Raw genomic sequence first — 5,748 nt, 5'->3', positions numbered from 1 at the left:
CCTCCTTGAACTTCAATTAGTTGTTCTTTACTCTTTAAATGAAATCAGGATTGGAATATCTGATATAATACTGCACGGAAAATCCGAATGGAAGATGCGGTTTGTATTTCAAACACAAAGACACACACACACACACACACACACACACACACACACACACACGTATACTTGTAATCACAGTTCTGCTCTTTCTCTGCGTTGGGTAGATGAACCAAAAACAGTTCTGTTTTGTTTCCAAAGAAAATTCAAATCCTGGATGTTATGTCCAAAAGTCCAAGATGGAGGGGGGCCGATGGTAGAAAAAACGGGCAAAAATCGTATTTTAAGAGCAAGAGTTAAGGCCCCGCTGGGATTCGAACCCAGGATCTCCTGTTTACTAGACAGGCGCTTTAGCCAACTAAGCCACGGAGCCCACGCACGGAGTTTCTGATTTCCCGTTATCTGAGAATATTTTTGTATTTCTGGTGTATTTTAGAATTTCCCTTTTAATTAAAAAATCAATCAATCAAAGTTATTTCTTTCTTCAACTTTCGTTCCCCCGGGTGTTGACTGGGCTCAGAAGCCCCCGACGGTGAATAGCAGCTGTGACCCAAACGCCGACACGTCAGCCTTTTCTCTTGCTCTTCACGACCTCTCCGTACTTAGTTGGGAGCCCCTCGAGCGCCTCCGGAAAACTCCAGCGGACGGAAAAATTCGAAGAAGATAGAGGGGGAAGGGGCTATGAGCGGATTCCCTTAGAGAGCATGGGGACATTGGCCACGGCAGTCTGCGAGGGAGAAGCAATACTCTGAGTGGACCGTTTTCTCCAGGGGACTAGCAAGACCGTGGGGGCCTCGAACTCGCCACCTCGTCCACTGGTGACCAGACTTACCTCGACGTCTCGGTGCCGGCGCCCGACGCTGGGCGGCGACAGCCCACGGGCTTCCCGGCGGCGTCTGGGTCGGTCGCTCCTTCCCCGCGAGAGGCCCGCGCCGCGGGCGCTGCCCACGCGGTTCCACGGGATCCCTGTCCTCACCGCTCCCGGTCGTCACCGGCGCGGCGGGAAATGCCGCGCGGAGCTTCAAAGGGAGGGACGACCTCAAGAGTTGTCTCTGGAAATAGTCGCGTCGATCCGGATGGAGAGGGAACACGAAACCGCCAGGAGCCGGGCGGAGAGGGGCAGGACTATCACTGCTCAAAACCTTCTGTCCCAACAAGGCGGGCGCGAAACTGGCAGCGGGAATTCTGAGACGTGGTGCTGAAAACGACCAAGAGTAAGAACGGAGACAAGAGGAGGGCCTCCCATGGGACTCCCGCTGTGACTGTTTAAGGAGGCTTCTGCGGGACGAGAGCAGCAGCAGCATGACACACGGGTCGGGCCACTAGCTGAGAACCGACTCAACCTTCTGTCAGGCCCTTCGTACGACTGGACGGTTTCCCCAATCCTACCCACCACTGAGGCTCAAAGTAGACGCGTTTTGCCTTTACCCAAATTTTGGCCTGTCAGAAAACTCAGTCCCGGGTTAAATTTATTTATTTATTACCTTTTAAGGTAATTCTAAGTCATTTTATCTTCTGCCTTACCCTAAGGTTTCTTTCAGACCTCTCTTGCCGCTGCGAGGTCCCTATATTCCTGCAGACAGAAATAATTCATACCGGGTCCCCAGTCCCTCTGAAGCAAAGATCAGCCTCCTCCCAGCCCATGAGGACACAGCTGGTGCTGGGGATGCCACTGAAAAAATACATATTAAAGTATATCAATATATTAAACTATACTTATTTATTTTAAATAAATTTTAAAATATATTAACAAGGTGTTACGGTGAGTAGCAAATTCAGCCACAAGAAACCTCCCCAGGTAGAGAGAAAAAGGTACATAAATCTTGTAGGCAAATGTCAGAAGTGCTTAAACCTGGGGAATGGCTTGAGAACTTTATGAACATAGAGATTCCTGGGTCTACCACACAATTCCGGAATAAGTTCAAATAAGGTGGGAAGGGCAAGAAGCTTTAAAATTTAAAGTCCTCCCCAGGTGATTCTGATGGTCGGCCAGGTTAGGGAAACACCAGTCCGGAAAGTAGAGTGAAATTGAGTAGAAGTGAGCGAGATAATGTGCTGGTGAACCTCACCTGGAAGGGGCGTTGGCACGGGGGAGGGGCTGAGCAGAATAATGCCTGGGGTCTTGATGAAAGGTAGGCAGCAGGGGCTGAGGGACGGAGGTGGCTGCTGTGGAGGAGAACGAGCAGGAGGAAAGACAGCTTGGGCCTGTGACTTTGAAAACATGTAGCGTTTGAATGTCCAATCTCCCCATTTCTCCTGCAGTTCCTTTAAGGAAGTGGTAAGAAGACCCCTTCACTCCAACAGGAAATTGGCTGAAAGCCTTTCTCTCCCCTCCCCCTCCCTCCACCACATGCAAAATCTGGCTGTTTTTCCCAACACTTTCCTGGAGTTGGAAGTGTCTTTCTGATCATTCCATTGTGAATAGACTGGCTGAGCACTTTGATGAAGGGTGCTCCTGTGATTTAGGTTTTTTTTGGTTTTTTGTTTTGCTTTGTTTGTTTTGCATATTTTTGTCATTGGTCTTGATGGCTTCAAAAGAGCTGCAGGAAAGCCTCCTCCTGCATTTGTGGTAGAAACAGTGTTGCATGTAAACAAACAAACAAAAAAAGCAGGATCAGCCAGCAGCTGTCAGCCTGACCATTGCTACTATAGGTGGGAGCTGCTGATTTTTATGGACTTGTGGGTGGAAAGCAAAGCAAAGGATGAGAAGACAGAGTAAAGACTATTTTCCTTGAGTAGATCCTTGGGAGATGCTGGATCCCTGTGTCTGTTTATCTCAGGCTGTAGAGGATCAGATTTTGAATTTGAGCGTCCAGCTTTCAAATTTGTTCTGGATTCAGAATACCTCCCATCCACCATCACATTTTCAACTTATAGACAGAAGCCTATTAAAAGCCAATGTTCTTTGGAATAAACTCTTCTGGGCAATTTCAGTGGGGTTTTCTACTCTGTGTAATTCTACTCTTGGCTCAACAGAGTCTAAAGTGCAGAACTGTGAGTGGGGGAAGCCAAAGCTATCATAAAATTAATCACAACTAATTATGTAGCCTAGTATGTTCTAGCATAAGAGTGGAAGCCACACATGGGAGACCCCTAACCTACAGGAGTTCCTTACAATGGCCCTGCGAATAAACCCAAGAGTAGCTTTAAAGATGAAGAGGAGGAGACTGACTGGAAAGTCAGAAAATTTATGGAGATAGAATTGGAAACCTATTACTTTGAAGTGGAGGAAGAGGGAGCAATGCACATAGGAAGGCCACCAGGTAACGGTAACTTGGCTTCTGTAAATGGCAGTGCCAACTTCCAAGGTACCTGTAAAGCACAAGAGGAAGGAGTGGGATTTTTGGCCTGTTGTTTGGTTCCTGGGCACATGCATGCACATTGGGAATTTTTGCGAGGGCTAGAAAAGGGAGATGAACTGGCTTTGAATATGATAAAGATGCCTAAGAGACAGTATAGTTAAAATGTATGCTAAGCCATCTGATACCTTATTCTGGAACTGGTGATTTTTCATATGGCTGAAGAAGAGGGCCCCTGGAGTATTGGTATAGTGAGGACTGAAGAGGGGCAGTAAGGATTGAGAGACTAAGAGCTCATTAATGTGTATTTTTTTGTAAACAAACGAGTGAGCCTGTACCTCTTAAATCCTGAGTTTCTTGTAGTTGCCATTATGATTCTGATACTTCCTTGGAATATTTATAGAATTTCTATTCCCCTCTATCAGTTTACAGTTGAGGTAACACTCATGTCTTTCTTATTTGGAGTTTGGATTACTGGAAAACAGATTTTTATACCATGGTCTGGAGTTTTGGTAGTGCATTTCCATGCATGATCTCCTTTGATTTTTACCATGTCCCTTCAATATAGTCATTGCAGCTCCTATCACTTGGCCAAATTTAAAGTAGTTGTCAAAAGGGAAATCTGCGAAAGGGACTCGAACATTTAACCTTTGGATTCATAACTAGATATCTTATCCTTTAAGCTGCAGAAATTCACAATGTCAGAGTGTCCTAATTTTCTATGCAAAGCAGTTATCAGCAGGGTGGTAGTGGTATATAGGTTTTTTGCTTTAGAATTTCAATTTCTCAAGGGCTCATTGCAATGTAAGTAAATCTAGTTTGACTATAATTAGTTGACACACTGGCTTGCTTTCAGATATTTGCATTACAAATACTTTAGGTTTTCTAAGGCAGTTGACTTAATATTTAGATCGTGGATCTGTTACAGAAAGCAAGAGCCACCAGCTCTTCTTTCACCCTTAGGAGACCATCACTGGAAGTGATTCAGGTAGTTCCTAGACTTGCACAAGTTTGAAAAGGCAGAGAAATGAGTGATGAATAAGGAACTAATGCCCTCAGTGACTTTTGTTTTGTTTTGTTTACGGGACATTACAGCCTTCATTCTGGATGCCTAAATAGATGGAAGAAAAGAAAGAGGAGGGAGGAAAACAGGGCATTCTTAACAGTTAGCGATTACATCTCTTTTAATGGGATTTTCTTTGCCTTGAAATTTCAAAGGGGATTTACAGACTACAAGAGCTACAAACGAATTAGTGGAATATATGTGTCGTTGCCGAACCAGTAAGTCCGCATAGCTCTGTTGGTAAGTGTTCAAGCTATAAATCAATGGAGCAAAGGTTCGAGTCCCTGTTCAGGCAGGCGTGGAGGGCTACTGAAAACCCTGATTGCACTTAAAATTCTGACACTTGCGATGGTATCCACTATTCTAGTTGGGTATACTATTGCTTACAAGCAGGGGCTAAAAATGGTTGTTTTAGTATTTAAGTGGAAGGCTTCATGAATTTGTGTCGTCCTTGCGTAGGTGTTAGGCAAATCTCTGTATCATTCCAATTTTAGTATGCGCCATGCTGAAGAAAGTTTTTACATTTTAAAAGATTGAACGATGGATAGTATTTCGTGACACGTGAAATCCATAAATTCAAATTGCAATGTCCGTATGTAAAGTTTTATTTGAACACAGCTCACTCACTCATTTATCTGTGGCTGCTTTAGGGTTACAACGACAGTGTGCATGAGGTAGAGACGGTACGTGGTGCTTTATTCCCTCCGCACTCCTGCTGTGCACACTACAAATCGCAGTTCCACCACCTTTTCAGTGTCACACCCATCTTTGTACCATAACATTTTTTAATCATTAGTGCATACACATCATTTCAAAACAAGTGTGTTTTATTACTACTAATAAAGAGTTATTGAATTACAAATTTATTATGCAGTGAAGCTATTGTTTCTGCTAAGGTGGATACAACATACGCTAACGTTATCCTGCTAGGTGAAACGTGCATGGACGTGGCCAGACGAAACAGTCATCACAATATTCCCGATTCACAGGGCAGCACCTCGCTTTTAAGGTCGACCAAAGCACTCGCCGCGCCAAAACGCAGGCTCGAACCAGGGACCTTGTAGTCTATCAGTCTAACGCTCTCCCGACTGAGCTATTTCGGTCAAACGAGATCAGGCTGCTCTTCCGTTTCTCTTACAATACTTCCACTGTTTTCAACTTTCGATTTTAGGTTTCCAATTTCTTTTTCTTTTTCATTAAATTTTTATTTTGTCAATATACAATGTATATGATTATTATGGCCCATCACCGACACCTCCCTCCCTCCTCCCTCTCTCCCCTCCCCCCCAAGAATGTCCTTTCCATTTGCTTGTTGTAACAACTTCAAAAAGGTATAGTTGTTATATC

The 5,748-nt window shown here is 44.5% G+C and overlaps 1 non-coding gene across 1 annotated transcript; it reads right to left on the bottom strand.

The window, feature by feature from the left end:
• Positions 1 to 338: 338 nt before the first annotated feature.
• On the bottom strand, positions 339 to 412 carry TRNAT-AGU. The gene has a single exon. It is a non-coding gene; the product is annotated as a tRNA-Thr (tRNA).
• Positions 413 to 5,748: the final 5,336 nt, after the last annotated feature.

This window comes from Galeopterus variegatus, unplaced genomic scaffold, assembly GCF_000696425.1.
Source record: "Galeopterus variegatus unplaced genomic scaffold, G_variegatus-3.0.2 Scaffold1876, whole genome shotgun sequence".
Lineage (NCBI taxonomy): Eukaryota > Metazoa > Chordata > Mammalia > Dermoptera > Cynocephalidae > Galeopterus > Galeopterus variegatus.
This window is presented reverse-complemented; position numbering and strand designations above follow the sequence as displayed.